The 12,702-nt window shown below is 49.6% G+C and overlaps 1 long non-coding RNA gene across 1 annotated transcript in view; it reads right to left on the bottom strand.

Annotated features, from left to right (window-relative positions):
• Positions 1 to 12,702, bottom strand: part of LOC140687858 (uncharacterized) — a 151,764-nt gene that overhangs the window by 116,975 nt on the left and 22,087 nt on the right. The window lies entirely within an intron of this gene.

The following is a 12,702-nucleotide window of genomic DNA, read 5'->3' as shown; positions in this document are numbered from 1 at the left end:
ACTGCAAGATCAGGAAGGCCTCTTCCAAGCATTTCTGCTGACAGCACCGTCACGGAGGCGCCTGCTCTCCCTGCATAAGCGGTGTCTCTTCGCTGGCCCGTGGGGAACTGAAAAGCACTGCCCAGGGTGGGCGTTTGCTCGGGAGGGTCCCGCCCGGCACGGCACGGTCCTGGGTCCAGCGGCACAAGCGGGATCGACTCCGTGGAGCTCCCGGCGGTGCAGGCTGCCCAGCAGGGTGGCCTCCTGCCCTCGGCAGGCTCCGGAGCTGCGCCGTGGCCGCCACTCTCCGGGGTGGCCGAGGTCTGCTGAGCTACGGGGTGGGGGCAGTAGCTTCTCCCGTCCCGCAGGGTGGCTTTGGGCAGCGTCTTAGAAGATCAGTCTGGAATCTACTTCTTCAGTTTCCCCAAAGAGCCTGTAAACCATGTAATATCCTGTAATAAATCCCTTTCTGCTTAAACTAACCAGATTGAACCCTGCTGTCTGCAAGCGGACCCGGACAACCCACCGCGTCACCCTCTTTTCCTACGTATTCTGTCTTCAGTGAACCAAGTCACGCGGGTAGATGCAGAGTGTAGTATGCATTCTCCTTGGCCAAACCACAGGCTTCCCTTGCTAAAAACGCAACTTGAGATTTACCCTCCATGAAGCTGTTTCAGATGAGTTCAAAAACACATCCCATTTCCTCTGGAACTGTAACTTAGACACTTAGGAATGGCTCTTTGGGGACTCCAAGAACATTAATCAGTTTCAGAACCAGAGTCAGAATACTTCCCCTGGGAAGCATTTTTCACGTGAAGTAGAAAGTCCTTTGACCCCAGCAGGGCAGATGAGGACTTAAAAGAAAAGCTAGAATTTCAGGCTGGAATGGCGAAAGATGTGACGCTCATTCCTCTGGTCCTTCAAGCCGGTTCTCTCTCTCCTCCTTACCTCTCTCCTTCCCACAACTCTGGGGAGTTGTCGGCAAAACTGGATGGTAGTTAATCACACCAATGACGGCACCTTTCAGATAAAAAGTCCAAATCCATCAGCAGAGCATCCGCACCTTCCAGGAGGCCCTGGAACCCAGAGCCACCCCAGGTGCCTGACCTTCTCCGGATGGCAGGTGTGGGCTGCTGAAGGCAGGCGGGCAGCCCGCACCCCCTGGCACACACACCCCCTTGGCACTGCTCCCAGCCTTCTCAGGGCCTCTGTCCGCTTCTCAGCTGCAGACTTTTCCCTTGGCCCAGAGCAGTGGCAGATAAGGCTGCAGAAACACACTCACCAGCAGTTTTAAAGAGAAACTTTCCAAGGAAAACTAAAGGAGGAGGGGCCGTTCCAACAAGTCTGTGAGAAACAACAGAAAACGCATAAAGTGAATTTCTATTTAACTGTGACTCCCAAAGTCGCCCTTTTTCCCTTTTAACCTGTGACTGTCTCACTCAGAAGTGATGCCATGACCCTCAACGAACCACATCACCGGGCTTTGGCGGCAGCACCCAAAAACTTGAAAAATTAAAAGAGATAATAATGGGTAATTAATAGTGTCATCGACACGTTGATACATTTTATACTAAAGAAAAATGCAAAGCATACTGTTTAGTTAATCCTACGTGTTTACGTGTCATTTCCAAAACTCAACATTCGTTGAGTAATAATAACCAACACATCCTCCAGCAACTCAAGAAGTAACGGTGTGAAGTGTCACTGAATCAGCATTTGGGAATTGGAACTAAAATTTAATTTGTACAGATTCCTTAACTGCAAGGTTGGCTTCCCTGCTGAAGACACCAACCTGCTTCCACCTTAATTAGCCCTTCCTTTAACAGACTGGACTGCGGCATACGCCTCTTGGCTCACACAGGCACGAAATGCTCGTCTCGTCAGCAGTCAGCTCGATGTTAAAAGAATTTAAACATTTTCTGGCCAAAATTTATACAAATGCGTTTTGGGGCATGCTAAGCACTTTTATTATTTTCCACCTATAATGTTACAAACGTTGAGAAGCGGAAAGGCTTGAGAGCACCCTGGCTCAGTAATGCCCAAGAAAAGTCCCGACTACAAGGAAAGGCTCACGGTCTCACAGACTTCGCCCAGCCCAGGAGTCGGCCATCCTGCCGCAGCTGCTCTTACAAGATGCTGCAGAAACGGCGCTGGGCGGGCGCCTCTCACTCCTTCCACAACTTCATCTTTAAGCAAAAATGGCACCTTCTGAAGAAGTTTAAAAGGGACGTGTGACTTTTTGCAGCCGTCACGTGCAATCAGCTGGAGTTGCTCCCAGTTATGTTCACTTAAAGGCAAAGATCCAGACACATTTTTCGCATCCTCTTTATTAAAAATAAAATTTGGTAACAAACACAAGCATGAGCTACTAAAAGTGCCTTAACTGCTTCCGAAAATGTGCGAGCACATACATGTTTGAAATCCCTTCTTTTCATCATTTTCAGAGACAAACGTTTAATTTCCTGCTCTGAAACATGTGGAATGTCATTTTTAACAAAAGTCTCCTTTGATGGGCTTCCAGGCCCGGCACGGCCGCTCGCTGCTGAGTGTTTGGGCCTCGGGTGTCCCGGTCCCCACACCGGACACGAACATGGCAGCTCCACACGCAGATGCGGCTTGCTCCCCGCTCCCCGACCATGTGAGGAGCTCGGGTGGCCTGGCTTCCACGTCCCTGCTCCTGTCCCCGGTGCCACGCTCTCTTTACTACACACATGGGACCCCAGGAGTTAACTGTGAGGGCTCCCCCATCTGCCAGGCTTCTATGTCACAGGGAACCTCTCATGTGGGTCCTGGGAGGCAGGGACAGTTGTCACCTCCGTGTCCCGCTGGGCACACTGAGGCTTAAGGACCACAGATCCTGTGCCCAAGGTGACGGAGCCCGGGACCAACCCCCGACTTCCGTGCCGGCTCCCTGTGCTCAGCCGCCATATTGCTGCCCTTTGAGAACTGCCTTTGCTTAAGTAATCGGCCACGTTACTCCTCCATCAGGCTCTGTCAATCAGCCCTCAGACACGTGAAATCCGCGTGCCGGGGAGAGCCGAAGGATGCCACCACACGAAATCAGGGGCTTTAGCCCTCGCTCACGCTGGGGACTTTTCCATAGTGCATTTCCTCTGAAGAGCTCCACAACTTACTTCTAAATTAAGGCTGTATCTCAACTCATAATCAAACACACGTCAGCATTTATTTATTTCAGGTCAAGTCTAAACGTATCATGAAATATTTACGCTTCCCCAGCAAATTAAGAAAAAAAACGGAGCTACCTAATTATACACTTGAAAGAGCTTTATCATGCCCATATAGTGAAAAGATTTCCCAGGCCAAGACAGCGCTGCCAAGAAAATTAAACTTTTCCTTTTCTATCATAAGTATTCACTTAAAAACAAGCACTAAGGGGGTGGGGGGTTGGCTCCGCCGCAGAGCGTGTGCTTGGCACGCACGAGGTCCTGGGTTCAATCCCCAATGCTTCCGTTAAGGGAAAAATATTTTAAAAAATTTTACAAAGCAAGCATTAAACACTGAAGAAAAAATCGGTTAAAAAGAATAGAAGAATGGACGAATTCACATTTTTTCGTGACTGATGTTACACAAAGAGGCTTCAAGCCCCAGCAAGAAAATTAGACGAGGTAGCTCGACTGCCTCCCATTTTTTCTAGATTTTTGTTGAAAAATATGTTAAATGTACACAAAGAGTCGAGAGAATGTTGTAATGCTCCCCCTCGTACCCGTCACTCAATTCAACAATGATCGACATGTATCTTATTTCTACAGACCCCCACCTAACACCACTTCCTCCAGTTAGTTTGAAGTAAATACATGGTGCACCGTTTTATCTAAAAATAATTCCGTGGGTATTCCTAAAAATACAATTACTTCTCTGGGGAGAAAACATAACTGCACTATTACCATCACAGCCGAAAACTGTGAGAGCAATTCTCTACCATCATCAAATATCCAGGTGGCAGCCACGTCTCTGGTCATTTCATGATCTCTCCTTCCGGTCTGTTCTGTCGGGTCTGAAGTCCAGACGCTGTGCCTGGCTGATCCGCCACCCAGGTCCTTTTCAAGAGTTTCCCTCTCTTTTCCCTTGAAATGTATTCGCGGAGGAAGCCAAGTCATTTGTACCATGGCGTGTTCCCTGTTCTGAACTTGCTGATTGCATACCGGTGGTGTCACTTAAACGCCCCCTGCACTCTGTGTAAACTGGTAGTTGCATCAAGGTCCTTTCTGAGATTTGGCATTGCCTCTTCTGAGTCTGTTGAGCTGTATGGTTGCCCCTGCCTTTCAAAAAGAATGGCTCTGCACCAAGACCCCAATCCCACGAGGCAGTGCACAGCCACTGTGGGCGAGGGTGCTTCTCCTGCGAAACTCTGGGGGGAGGATACAGAAGGTCCTGCATGGCCTAAAGGAAAGAGTAGGTACAAACTTCAGAGCCCTAGACTCACTGGAAGACCCACGACCTGGGCGTTACGCGGTCTTGAGCCAGCCGCCTACGCCTCGGGTAGGTCATCTGTGAACAGGAGAAACAGCACCTCCCTTCCAAGGTCGCTGCTGTCAAGATCAGAGAGAGCCGCACACACACGGCCCCGCGCAGCCCGAGTTCCAGCAGGGACACCACGGGGCGAGAGCTCGGCAGCTCTCGGCACTGCTCTGCCTCTGCCCGGCCCTTCCCCGCCCTGTCCCCTCGCCTGCCGAGTCCTTCCAACGCTCTCTCGGCCACCACTGCCTTTCCCGCAGGTGCTCCCAACCCCCACGCTGAACCGTCAGCAGCTCCTCCAGGACCCACCGTCTCTGCTGTTACCTGCATTTACCAGACCACTGAAACGTGAGCCACACAGATAACGCCTCTGTGCTTTCTTTAACTTAAAGTTGTTCTAGGGGAGAGGGCATAGCCTAGGGGTAGAGCGCATGCTTAACATGCAGAAGGTCCCGGGTTCAACCCCACTACCTCCAATTAAATAAATAAATACATAGACACATAATAAACCTAATCACCACCCCCCCAAAAAAGCTTAAAAATTTTTAAGTTGTTTTAATTATAAAACATCTCACACATTAAAATGCAGGAATTCCATATGTAACTGTCACCGATTTACCCTCTACCATAATAGAGCAAATATTAATATTTTCTCTAATTGGTTTCATCCTTCTCTCTTTTAAAAGAAATAACATCACCGACTCAGACAAAGCCAACCCTATACATCCTCCATTCCTTCCTTCCCAGAGGAAACGCTCATCTTCAAGCATATTTCTGTGTGTTCCCTGCACGCACACAAATTGCTGCTCAGCATATGCTGCCATGCATTTGAGTCTTTGAGGTTCGTGTACACACTTATCAGGCTGTACGTGTTCTTTTGCAGCTTGCCTTTTTTGCCTGATTGTTATGCTTTTGAGATCTTTTCCGTGTGTGATGTGTACCTCTTCTCATCAGTTTTAATTGCTGTGTAGTATTCCATCATATGAATGGACTAAAATCCACTTAGCAATCTCCCCACCGTGGGACAGTTGGATGGTTCCACCCTCTCGTTACTACAAACAGTGCTCCGATGGACAGCTGGGAACACTTGTCCTCACACCACGGGTTTCAGGGAGGAGGGGTGTCTCATCTCCATCCCAAATCCTAGCACAGTGCCTGCAATGTTAAGTGCTCCATCAGTGTTTATTGAGAGAAGGAATTAAAAAGATGAAATTTTTCATTCATTCAGGCATGAAATGCTGATGGGCATAAAACCAAAACATCACTAGGGCCCAATTATTAAAGATACAAAGACTTCTGAGAACATTTATAAATGTGAATGGGCTATTTCTTGGCTGAAGCCGCGGAAATCCCTGTTCTCGTGAGCTGGAGGGGAAGTGAAAACAATGCCAGAGAGAAGCAGCCACTCCCACGTTGATTTCGGCTGCGTGTTCAGTTCAGTTCTGAGGGCAGAGCGTCAGCTGTTACCTTGGATGACACAGAAGGCCAAGGCAGCCACCGGGCTCCGGTTTATGGCCGAAGGGCCCAACACCCCACGTCACATGGAGGCCCTACTCCCCTTTGTAGGAATGATCAGGATGGGGTCAGCGTCGACAGGGATGCAACTCGCCCCTCAGAGGCCACTGGACACATGATGCCCCATGTTGCAAGCTGACGTCCAGATCACTGAACTACCTAAAGAACTTGATAACTGGTGCTATCTGAGGGAAGAAACACGCTGCTCAGTTTCTGACACTGCTTCGGAAACTAAATCGGAAAACTTCACGACTTTGCCATTTTCTATCCTTCCCAGCTATGAACCCCCGTGTGCACAGGCAACATCAGGAACCCGTCCATCCCAAACCATGGAACCACCTACATCTTCCTCAGCCAAATCAACAGCAATAAGGATGCCATCAGCCTTAGACCACTTAGACCCACTCCCCGGAGCGGAGGAGGAAGTTAACTTCCCCGGAGGCACACGCTGCCCCTGGGAACCTGGACGCCTGAATGATCTTCAAGTCGCGTTAAGAGGAAGCCAGCAGCAGAGGCGTCCCGAGCAGACGACCCGCAGTGTCTCCACCCTGTAACCTCCCGGGATCCACACACACACCTCTTGCCTGATCTAAGATGCCCGTGCCTACACGAAACACACTCCAGCTCCAAACGGGGGCTCTCTGCGTGACACGCGGGCTTCATGTTCGAGGCATGCACGGGAAAACACGAGAGAGTTGCAACGAAAAACAGAAGCCACGTGAGCACATAATACAGGCTGGCTTTCCCCACCGGTCACTGGCTGGGTGCTGACATGGTGTGGAAGTCTGGGGGGCTTGTGAGAAGAGCAGAGCGACATCCCCCATGGTCTCACAGAGCCTTGAGGGCAAAGCCCGATGAGAAAGAAGGCGGCTAAGACAAACAGGCCTCCAGCTGACCATGTTTGTCAGAGTTGAAGCTCAGGTAGCCATGGGGGCGGGGGGGAAGAACCTCCAACCTCTAGACGGCAAACACCCAAGACTGAAAGGACAGAGAACAAAGCTGAGAGAGGCCACGCCCAGAGGACAGGGACAGACCAGAGCTGACCCGAGTTGTACAGAAGCTGCAAGCAGCCTCAGTCCAGCTCAGGCCCTGCTTTCACCGGCATCACCACACCTTTACGCTGTGGGGAAGCAAATGCAGACCCTTGCTGATGAAAGGTACCATATGGAGCCCCTGTGGTTCTTTTATGCACATTCAGGCACACAGCAGAGAGCAGGAGAATGTGGCCAATGAGCAGAAGGAGACAAAATCAGATGACAGAAAATCCAGATTCTGGAATCAGCAGAGAAGCATGTTAAAATAATTAACATACCAACGAAAGTAGGGGAAAAACGGACAACAATCAATGAAAATGGTTAATTCAGCCACTAGAATTAGAATACATACAGCCAAATGGACATTCTAAAACTAAGACACACACTATATAAAATTCAGAACCGCTGGCTGGGGGCAATGGCAGGCTGGAAGTGAGAACTGAAAGCAAAAACAAGTCAATAGGAAATCTATACACCAAAGCAGAGAAAGAAACACTATGAAGAGACACGTGGGGCACATAGTCAAAAAAACATAAAACACCTGTGATCAAAGTCCTAGGAGGAGAGGAAGGAGAGACTGGAGCAGAAGCAAATACAAAGCAGCCGAAGTAACAGCCAAGGCAGCTCTAAGACTGGTGAAAAGGCATCACACCACAGGCTCAAAGTACCTCGGGACTCCCAAGCAGGGTAAATCAAGGAAAAGCATACTGGGCACATCACAGCCAAACTCCCGGCAACCCTGAGAAAAGTGACCACCAGGTAAACAGCTACAGTAAAAAAAAAAAAAATGTATTTTTAAAAAGCAAAACTAAGGCTGATGGCTGACTTTTCAACAGCAGCTATGGAAACCAGAGGACAATGGAGCGATGCCTTCAAAGTGCTGAAAACCAACCTGCAATCCTTTACTCAGTAGAAGTGTTCTTTGCAAGTTAACAAAACAGACACTTTACACCCAAATGAAGGCTGAAGTAATCAGTCACCAGCATACTGGCACTGCAAGAAATACTAAGGGAACCGACAAAGGCTTGATCTCCAGAATATATAAGCAGCTCATACGACTCAATAAGAAAAAAATAAACAACCCAATCCAAAAATGGGCAGAAGACCTAAACAAGCAATTCGCCAAGGAAGACATACAAATGCTCAATAGACACATGAAAAAATGCTCAGTATCACTAATTATCAGAGAAATGCAAACCAAAACTACAATGAGGTATCACCTCACACCAGGCAGAATGGCCCTCATTCAAAAATCCACAAATGACAAATGCTGGAGAGGCTGTGGAGAAAGGGGAACCCTCCTACACTGCTGGTGGGAATGCAGTGTGGTGCAGCCACTGTGGAAAACAGTGCGGAGATTCCTCAAAAGACTAGGAATAGACTTACCATATGACCCAGAAATCCCACTCCTGGGCTTGTATCCAGAAGGAAATCTACTTCAGGATGACACCTGCACCCCAATGTTCATAGCAGCACTATTTACAATAGCCAAAACATGGAAACAGCCTTAATGTCCATCAACAGGTGACTGGATAAAGAAGAGGTGGTATATTTATACAATGGAATACTACTCAGCCATAAAAACCGACAACATAATGCCATTTGCAGCAACATGGATGCTCCTGGAGAATGTCATTCTAAGTGAAGTTAGCCAGAAAGAGAAAGAAAAATACCATATGAGATCACTCATATGTGGAATCTAAATCACAAAAACAAAAACAAACAAACAAAAACAAAGCATAAATACAGGACAGAAATAGACTCACAGACAGAGAATACAGACTTGTGGTTACCAGGGGGGTGGAGGGTGGGAAGGGATAGACTGGGATTTCAAAATTGTAGAATAGATAAACAAGATTACACTGTATAGCACAGGGAAATATACACAAAATGTTATGATAACTCACAGAGAAAAAAATGTGACAATGAGTGTGTATATGTCCATGAATGACTGGAAAATTGTGCTGAACACTAAAATTTGACACAACATTGTAAAATGATTATAAATCAATAAAAAATGTTAAAAAAAAAAGAAATACTAAGGGAAGTTCTTTGGGTTGAAGGAAAGCGATCATAGCTGGAAACGTGAGGTGACAGGAGACAACTCAGAGGGCTGGAGAGGGCGGGAACCACCCGCTGGAGGCCAGCTCTGAAGGCACAGACCCTGCGCCACGGCCCACAGGTACGAAGATGAACTGAACCACCCTCTCAAGAAAACAGTGGGCACTTCCTCCCGCCCACCGACCAGCCCCCTTCACTCTAGGACGCTGAGCAAAAGTAGAACGGACTCCTACAAGAGGTGTTATTTTGACGGTGCTGTTGAGGCACATCCATGCTGCAGCACATACCACTACTGCTTTTCAAAATTGTGTTAAAATACACATAAAATTTACCACCTTAACCATGCTAAGTGTACGGCTCAGTAGCCTCCAGGTCTTTTTCGTCTTGCAAAACTAGAACGCTATACCCATTAAAACATAACTCCCATTCTCCCTTGCCCCTGGTCCCGGCAAGCAGCGTTTGGCTTCCCGTTTCCATGAATCTGACTATTCCAGGAAACAGGTAAGTGGATTCATACAGCATTTACTTCTTTGTAACCGCCTAATTTCACTAAGCGTCATGTCTTCAAGGCTCAGCCATGCTGCGGCACGTGCCAGAATTTCTTCCTTTTTAAAACTGAAGACTGTTCCATTACACATCCCCCACAATGTGTCCATCCCGTCGTCTGCTAACGGACACTCGGGTTGTTTCTAGCTTTTGGCCGTGGGATTTACGCCGCTGTGAGCATGAGTGTACAAATACCTTTTCAAGATGTGCTTTCGGCTATTTTGGTTATATATCCGAGGTGCTGGATCATATGGTAACTCAATTTTCAGTTCTTCTCAGGAGCCGCCATACTGTTTTCCACAGCGTTTGTGACACTCCACATTCCTGGACAGTTCACTAGGGGCCCAGCGTCTCCCCGTCCTCGCGGACCCTCGTCCTTTCTGTCCCTTTGACGGCGGCCGGACTAATCGGTGCTGGGCGGCGTCTCACTGCGGCTTGACTTGCGTCTCCCTGATCAGTGATATGAGCACCTTCTCACGTGTCTGTTGGCCATTTGTGAAGCTTTTTGTAAGAAATTTCTATTCATATCCAATTTCTCTTTTTAATTGGTTTTTCTCTTATTACTGAGTTGTAAGTGTTAGTTACATAGTCAGATACCTGATCTGCCATATTTCCTCCCATTCTTACAGCTGTCATTTCACTTTTTGATGGTATCTTGCTGAAAACCAGTTCACTGTGAATGCAATGATCTCCCGCGGGCTCTAAGTCCTGTCCTGTTCAGATGCAGGTCCGCCCCATGCTGGCCCCGCACTGTCTTGATCACTGCAGCACTGTGTCAGGTCCTGAAGTGTGAACCGTCTAACGTTCTTCTCTTTCACTAACAGCCTGCTGATCGCTCTGTTGTTTTTATAACGCCCTGGTACCTGAGCTGTCCCTCAGTCTCCATCAAGTGATTCAGACCCTTCTCCAGGGGTGGTTCTGAGGCTAGTGTCCGAGCTGCCTTGACCCACCGAGGGTGCGTCTCAGTGAGCTTTTTCGCTGGCTCCCTCTGATGGACCAGCTGGCCTCTCCTGTCACTCATTTCTTCCGTGGGGCTGCAGGCCTTCTCCTGTTTGCCACCAGAATCCCCACTGCTTCCGAGAGCTCTCCTGGGCTTGGCCTTCCCACACTCTGTTCTAGATAAAGTCAGGTCGTTTGGGGAGAATTTTGGAGCTCTCCGTTCTTGGGGCCCACCTCTCCTGCCGGCCCAAATCTGCGCCGCTGCTCCCAAGCTGGGGGCAAGGGCAGTGGCCGGCTCCTCTCTGAGCAACCCCTTCTCTGAGCAGTAGCTCCTTGCCTCTCCCAGCAGGGAAGCTCCACCCTGGGAGTGAGCTGGAGGGAGGGAGCTGGGACCCCCGGGCCCCTGGCCTGCTGCCTGGAGTACAGCCTCCAATCTGCGAATGGAGAAAAGGAGCCTCTGGCCTCACCACACTCACCGGGAACGCGGCCTGTGTAACACCCACCGGGCCACTGAGAGCTGCTGGTGGGCTGCCCCTCCTGGAGAGATACCCTCCCCTTGACCGAGAGCCGCTGTGTCCTGGGCACGCCCGCCTGGAGGCAGCTCACATCATGCCGAGCTGACAGGGAGCGGGCTGTGCCCTGAGGGCCAGAGACTTCCTCCTCCTACCAAGACTTAGTGGAGCTTCCTGAATAAATATTTCTTCATTTATTGTATGCTCTTAGGACAATTTCCAGAGGTTTCAAATGGTGGGGACTTTGACACATAATTTTCACAACTGTGATTTATTTTTATGCTGGGGAACAGGTCCACCGAGTTCCTTGCACCACCATCCCAGAAAGGAATCAATCAAACGTACTCACTCAAGCACGATGATTCTCAGGGAAGAATATTCAAGACATCGAGCATAACAGGGTGAAGGGAAATAGAAAATTACTTCTCTCTAATACCAGTCCATAGTGGAATGTTATTATTTTTCTTTAAAAATAAATAGTAAAAACAAACAATTTCAAAGCTAAATCATAAAATACTGTGCACATCCTGCTTCTTTCACTAAGGAATTGCTCCAGGAGTCCTACGCCATCTTGCAGAAGTCTGTCCACCCCAAGGATGCCGTGCTGGAAGGAAGCCCCAGCAACAGGGAGACCTGAGCTCAGCCAGGTCACCAGGCCCAGGTGCCAGCCCAGCCACCCCCGCCATCCCCGGCCCAGCCATTCCAATCTCCCCAACTGAGGCACCAGACATCGCACAGCAAACACAGGCTGTCCCTGTCCAAAATCTGACCCACGGAATCTGCCACGTATTAGAACGGCTCCTTCACACCACTGAATTGGGGTGGCTCATTACACAGCAGCAGGCCGGGGGGGCTGCTCAGGATGTGCCCCCGTGGTGGCTGCGTGCTCAGGTCTGTTCTCTTTCTGACAGACCTTGGTCAACAGGCAGACTTAACAAGAGCACGGTGGGCTGCAGGTAAGATCCAGGACCACCTGCCACCAGGCGGGGACCACCCCCCACCCCCCAGAGAGCTCACACAAGTTAGAGCAGTTCTCTCAAGTGGCCTCCGGCTGGGCCCCCTCGGACCCCAGAACAGCCGCTCCTACAACTGTAGACCCCAAAAGGAGGGGTGAGAGAAGGAGGGGCTGAAGAGTTCCAGGGGGCAGAGCTTTCCTGGCTGAGGTCACCCCAGACCAAGGTCTGTGCCCAGCTCTGCAGGCCCGCGGCATGCACGCAGGGCTGGGGGCAGTCTGTGGACCCGGAGTGAGAACCCCGCCACCCGCCCCGGTTCCGGGTGACCGGAGGTTTGCAGACCGAAGGATCCACAAGGGCTATTTCGTGGGGACTAGATTCGAACAGGCTGGTGGGCCCAATCCACACAGGGGCAGAGGTGACCAGAGCAGGACAGGCACTTCTGGTGCTGCCCCCCTGACCAACACGTTGACATGTCTGCTTGGGTGAGTGGGCCCCCACCCACCCGCCATGCCAAACACAGGTGCAGTATCACATCCTCTGCCTTCTGGAAGGTAAGCTAGAAATCTGGGTTTTAAATTCCTGATTTTTCAAAATAATGACTCAGAACATTTGGAACCTGACCTGCAGGTACCAGGCTGCAACTTCTAGGTGAAGAGACAGATGTCCTCATGGCGTGTGGGCACG

This window comes from Vicugna pacos, chromosome 20 (genome assembly GCF_048564905.1).
Source record: "Vicugna pacos chromosome 20, VicPac4, whole genome shotgun sequence".
Classification (NCBI taxonomy): Eukaryota; Metazoa; Chordata; class Mammalia; order Artiodactyla; family Camelidae; genus Vicugna; species Vicugna pacos.
Note: the sequence above shows the minus strand (reverse complement) of the source record. Positions and strands in the feature narration are given on the sequence as shown.